The sequence below is a fragment of the Rhinoderma darwinii genome, chromosome 1, assembly GCF_050947455.1.
Source record: "Rhinoderma darwinii isolate aRhiDar2 chromosome 1, aRhiDar2.hap1, whole genome shotgun sequence".
Lineage (NCBI taxonomy): Eukaryota > Metazoa > Chordata > Amphibia > Anura > Rhinodermatidae > Rhinoderma > Rhinoderma darwinii.
In genome coordinates, this window is record NC_134687.1 from 631,293,471 (window position 1) to 631,299,676 (window position 6,206).

Sequence of the window (6,206 nt, forward strand, 5' to 3'; positions counted from 1 at the left end):
ATGAGATTTGAAGAAATGTAATGCACAGGCTGCGTAAAAAAAACAGCTGAAAAAACTTTCATAAATTCACCTGCGGTGTGGAATTTAAATCCGTAGCATGTCAATTTATGCTGCGTTTTCATTGCCTTTCTGACGCGGTTTTTCCCCATTGAATTTAAAGGGGATGTAAGACCCGCAAGATAACTCCTGTTTTTCATTAAAGGGGATTTCCCATCAGAGACATTTGACATATCCACAGGATATGTCATAAATGTCAGATAGATGCGGGTCCCACCTCTGGCAACCGCACCCATCTCTAGAACGGGACCCCCTAAACCCTGTTCTTCTGCTCTGTGTTGTGGTTGAAGAGTGTGATTCCCGGCCATGATTTATGAAAACAGCGTAGCTCGCTGCGCTACGCTGTTTTCGTAACTCCCATAGAAGTGAATGGCAGTTACGGAAGCAGCGTAGCATGCGAGCTACGCTGTTTCCATAACTACAGTTCAGTTGCAGTGTTTACGTTGTATGTGTTCCTACCTTAAAAGGTGTACAAAGCCTTTTAAGTGGGAGGGAATCTAAACAACACTAGGGGGTGCCATAGATGTATCATCAATATCTACTCACAGGAGCGGTGTTTATAATGATTCATTTATAAATATGTATTTGCTTTATTTTTTTGTCAAACCTACTTTTTTTTTTTCAATGGAAATCATACAGAACGACAATATCATTTTTAAGTTGTCTCCCCAATTGCAGGCAATTTTAATCTCCTATAATTAAGAAAAGTATGTCATCAACTTTTTTAATCAGACCACAGACTAGAGGGCAGAATATTCACAACCCAGTGAGTAGCCTCCTTAGGGTATGTGCACACACACTAATTACGTCCGTAATTGACGGACGTATTTCGGCCGCAAGTCCCGGACCGAACACAGTGCAAGGAGCCGGGTTCCTAGCATCATACTTATGTACGATGCTAGAAGTTCCTGCCTCGCTGCAGGACAACTGTCCCGTACTGTAATCATGTTTTCAGTACGAGACAGTTGTCCTGCAGCGAGGCAGGGACTCCTAGCATCGTACATAAGTATGATGCTAGGAGCCCGGCTCCCTGCACTGAGTTCGGTCCACTACTTGCGGCCGAAATACGTCCGTCAATTACGGACGTAATTAGTGTGTGTGCACATACCCTTATACTTACTGCTCCTTGCTTCCTGGACCTCTTCTCCGACTCTTCTTTTCCTCTTCTGCGGATTGCTCCACAGTACGTCATGACGCCATCCAGTATCAGAATGTGACGTGTGCCACCGCCACAAGCCTGCCCCTAGTAGCTCATCTAATCATTCCTCTACACCCAATAGAATCGATGGCACAATCTGGACATTTACCAGAGTTTAGATCGTGGCGTCAAATAAGTCGCATGAAGCACTTGCACAACACACAAACATCAATAAGATTTGTACATTTTATCCTCTCCTATCCTGTTCACAACCGATCTTTAGTGCAAAATCCGGTGACCGCTTCTTTAGCAATATCCATTACACGCTACAGTCATAGTAAGGGAGGAATGTCGAATATATTTCTGACGGGTAGAGATTTCTGTCAGTAAAAAAATTAAATAAAATTTCATTTGTTGACAAAATTAGTATTAGTTAACGTATTAATCTAGGAAATTGTGATTATTATTATAATTCTTATCTGAGGGTCCACACGTTGCTGTTGTATTTTTTGATGTGATTATCGCAAAATCGTGACAAAAAAATTGTGGTTTTACAGTCGAAGGGTAAGCTCACACGTAGCTTAAATACTGCGGATTTTCTGCAACGGAATGCATTGCCGAAAATCTGCAACATAATACAGTAGAAGCAGAGCGGATGAGAATTGAACAAATCTCATCTACACTTTGCGTAAATGCTGAGCAGAAAATAATGCTCAGAAATTGACCTTCAGTGCGTTTTTTTTAATACGCAGCATGTCAATTGTAGAAAACCAAAAGAAAAGGATTGACACTGGGAAGCAAGGAAATAATAAATGTACAAAAACTTTATTTAACGATAGTAGCACAAAATAAAAAGAATCCAAAAAACCACAGTAAAAACAAGGATCATTGGCTGGTAAATGAAATCAGACCATGCGGCTATGTGAGAAGCAGATAAATAAAGTGCATATGCGTCCTTTAAATGATATATGCAACCCAAAATACATGAAAATTGCTGGAAGAATAAATGAAATCTCACATACCCATGGTGATTGAACAGGATGAATACAGCCAGAGTCCACCCCAACGCGCGTTTCGGCGCTAATGCCTTCGTCTGGGGGTGGTGTAGGGTTGAGGTCAGGGGTCCTTTATTTGAATTTGGGCCAATGAGCTGGAAGAGATGCAGCTGTGACTTGATTGCATCTCATGTGTTGTTGTTACCCTGTGTAATTACAGGTCGCTGTCTCACTGTGGTCGGAATGAGGCAGCCACGTCAGTGCCAGCGACGGGGAACCCGAACCGGAAACACGTGACCGAGTCAACAAGACTCGGTCACGTGGGTCAAGCGAGGCTCGCCGTGGATGACACCGGCGGGGGCCGGACCCGAACCTCCAATGGGAGAGCGACACAGGGAAACTGATGTAGTACATGAGGTATGTGAGCGACATAACAAAATTATACGCAATGTGACACAGAGTGCAGAGTCTGGAATCGCAACCAAAGTTGTATATATGAATTTGATCGAGGACAATACATATGTGTTTTATAACAGCAAGTTCATAGTTAATATGTTGCGGATAGATATATAAAAAGTGTATATTGAAAGCAAATATATACTAAAGTTTTAGTGATATTTAAAAAAACGCAGTGTAGATAAAAGATGCAACAAAGCCAATGTGACTAAGGTTTTATAAATATTAATGAACTAAAACGTGTAAATGGAATGGTGACTATGCTGTTGGGCAAGGAAAAAGTGAATGAAAGCAAATATATTTGTGCTTGTTGAGTGTAGGACCAAGATGAATGAATGAAAGACATACTTGGATTATAAAATGTGAATAAGGATGGGATAAAATAAAAATGCAAATAAATGGAAACGTGGGTAGTGCAAATATAGTAGCAAAAATATACAATTAATATTGATGGTGTGAAACAAGGGGAATGTAGTAAGGGTGATTGAAAAATATAATAGAACAAGGTGCAAGAATATGTGAATAATAATTTGCGACGACTGTTCTGATGTCTTGTACATAAGGGGTATAATACACAAAATTGATAATTTAGTTGGAGTGACAAAAATATATGTGTAAGAATAAAAAATATATATACATGTGAAAACCCCTATAAGAGTTTTTTTTATAAAAAACATTGTCATAGTCATAAGATAATAACCACATAAACATAAATGTAGTCTAAAAAATAACCGCATAAAGAATCAACAGTAAACTGCAATGGAGTTAATGAGATGTCCAAAAACAGACATTCTCATACGTCATTGTCAGACAGGAATTGGAAATAACAAAAATGAAGTTGCTTGTCGTCAGGCACAGTTGGTGTCCAAGTTATATGGAGGAATCCAGATGGAAAGGAACAAAAAGACCTCAACAGTTAGGGTAAGTATATTGGTATACGTCTCATCTGTGTAACGAGAGAAAAAAATTTGTTCAAAATCATGAAATGATAAAATACAAATTTAAACACCCAACACCACTAAAAATAGGCGAGCAATCAGAGAAAGGCAGAGAACCCGGCAGTTTCATTGAGGCCTTTACGCACCATCGTTTGAAGTCTCCAGATCCATTTACATTCTTTTTGAAGGAGACGTTGCTTTAAATCTCCACCTCTCATATGTGTATTGATGTGGTCAATGCCACATACTTGGAGTAATTTGGAGTCACAAGTATGATGGGAAAGGAAATGTCTGGGAATTGTTTTTAAAGCTTCAATGTCGATCACTGTTTTTGCATTGTCAATGTCTCTGACATGTTCTCTGGTTCTTATTCGGAGTTCTCGAGTAGTCATGCCAATGTAGATTTTGGGACAAGGGCATGTGGCATGGTATATTACTCTTTTTGTTCTACATGTAATGGGCCAACAGATTTTAAATTGGCCTTCACCGCTAGAGTAAAAGACTGGGATCTTAAGATATTAGGACAGCTAAGGCAGTCACCGCACGGTTTACATCCCCATTTTGGGCCCTTTGTACCAAAAACTTGCCCTGGTTTGGCTGGCGTCAGATAACTATGGACGATGGAATCACGAAGGTTAGGCGCTCTACGGGGTGCCATAGCGGGATAGTTAGGTAATATTTTCTGTAGTGTAACATCAGTTAAAAGACAGGCCAAAATTTTGACATGATATCGCGCATTTCCACCCAACGTGAGTTGTATGTAGTCACAAATCTCACCTTTTGTTCTCGCTGATTTTTAGCAGATGTTTTTAAAAGTTGATCTCTTGGGGTTTGTTGAGCTCGATAATGCGCTTGACGGATATTCCGGTGGCTATATCCTCTCTGAGTAAATCTGTCCTTTAATTCCTTAGAGCGGATTTTGAAATCCTCAACGGTTGAGCAGATTTTTTTCACACGGAGGAATTGGCCCGTAGGAATTGCCTCAATAACATGGCGTGGATGTGATGAGGTTGCGTGCAGCAGGGAATTGGTCGATGTGGCTTTACGGTACAAGTCAGTCTGCAAAAAACCATTGGAATCTTGTTTGATGCAAATATCTAGGAAATCAATATTTTCTCGACTCCATTTAAATGTGAGTTTTATGTTGAGGGTGTTTTGATTAAGTGTCCTAATAAAAGAGGAAAGTTCGTCAAAGGTACCCTGCCAGATCAAGAAGATGTCATCGATGAACCGGGCCCAGAAAAGTACTCGATTCATCGATGGCATCCGATCTGACATAAAGAGGTCTCTCTCCCACAGACCCAGAAAAAGGTTGGCATATGAGGGAGCACATGCTGCCCCCATTGCCGTTCCCTGGAGCTGTAGGTAGAAAGAGTTGTTAAAGGTAAAAAAATTATGTTTCAGGACGAAGTCCAATAACGTTAAAATTAAAAGGGACACCTCATTCTCAACATTACTCATACGTAGAAAACTCTCCACAGCGTGCAATCCATCAGCATGATGGATGCTCGTGTAGAGAGATTCGACGTCACAGGTGACAAGGATGTGATCCGGTTCTATATGTATCCCGTCGATTTTTAATAGGAGGTCAGCTGAATCTCTAAGATAGGATGGAAGGCATTCGACGAGTGGCTTAAGGTGGAAATCTATCCATTTTCAGATCTTTTCAGTTAAACCCCCAGAACCTGAAATAATAGGCCTACCTGGAGGATTTTTGGTATCTTTGTGTATTTTTGGCATAAGATATAGCGTTGGTATTGTTGGTTCAACAACAAACAAAGAATCTTTCAAGATGTTAGAGATGATTCCGTTGTCATTGGCCCGTTGTAAGATCAGCAAGAGTTCTGAACTAAAGGATGATAGGAGATTAAACGTGTTTTTTTATAACATACTGGGTCTCTGAGTTGACGATTGGCCTCATTCACATACATTTTGCGGGGCCACAATACCACATTACCCCCTTTGTCTGCTGGTTTGATAACTGTGTCCTGCCATGATTTAATTAATTTCAAACTTTTTCTTTCATCTCTTGGCAAGTTGTCATTTTTAATTTTGCTAGAGATAGTGGCCCATTTGTTTGAAACTAGTTTGACAAATAGGTCTACAGCAGGACAGATAGTGAGGGGGGGGGGGGGGAATTTAGTTGATTTGCGCCTTATGCACTCGGGTACCTTACCTGCAGATGTTGTTTCATCCTGGTTGTATAGTGCTTCCAAGATTTTCAAAGTTTCCCTTTCTTGGGTGGTAGTAAATATGGTATCTTCTTCTTTGAAGTACCACCTCTTAAAAATCAGGGATCTTCCAAACAATTGTAGATCTTTTATTGCTAGGAAAGGATCAAAAGAGGAAGCGGGCGAAAATGTCAGGCCTTTCTCCAATAGGGAGTAGTCACTTTCAGTTAAAGAATGATCAGTTAGGTTAATTACCTTTAATCCTCGTTGGCCCAAAATAGGTTCATGTTCATCATATCTAGACATAAATTCTGCTCCTTTATTAGTTTTTCTCTTGGGGTAGATAGAGTTGTTATAGTTGACCTTGCGTTTTTGTCTACTAATGGTCTGTCAACCCTACACCACCCCCAGACGAAGGCATTAGCACCGAAACGCGCGTTGGGGTGGACTC

The 6,206-nt window shown here is 40.4% G+C and overlaps 1 long non-coding RNA gene across 2 annotated transcripts; it reads right to left on the reverse strand.

The window, feature by feature from the left end:
* Positions 1-2,038: 2,038 nt before the first annotated feature.
* Positions 2,039-6,129, reverse strand: LOC142678609 (uncharacterized). Of its 2 annotated transcripts, XR_012852635.1 has the most exons (4): positions 5,761-6,129; positions 5,288-5,433; positions 4,362-4,643; positions 2,039-3,592 (listed from the first exon to the last, which is right to left on the reverse strand). It is a non-coding gene; the product is annotated as an uncharacterized LOC142678609 (long non-coding RNA). The 2 variants fall into 2 exon arrangements; XR_012852634.1 differs by lacking the exon at positions 5,288-5,433.
* Between the last annotated feature and the right edge of the window lie 77 nt (positions 6,130-6,206).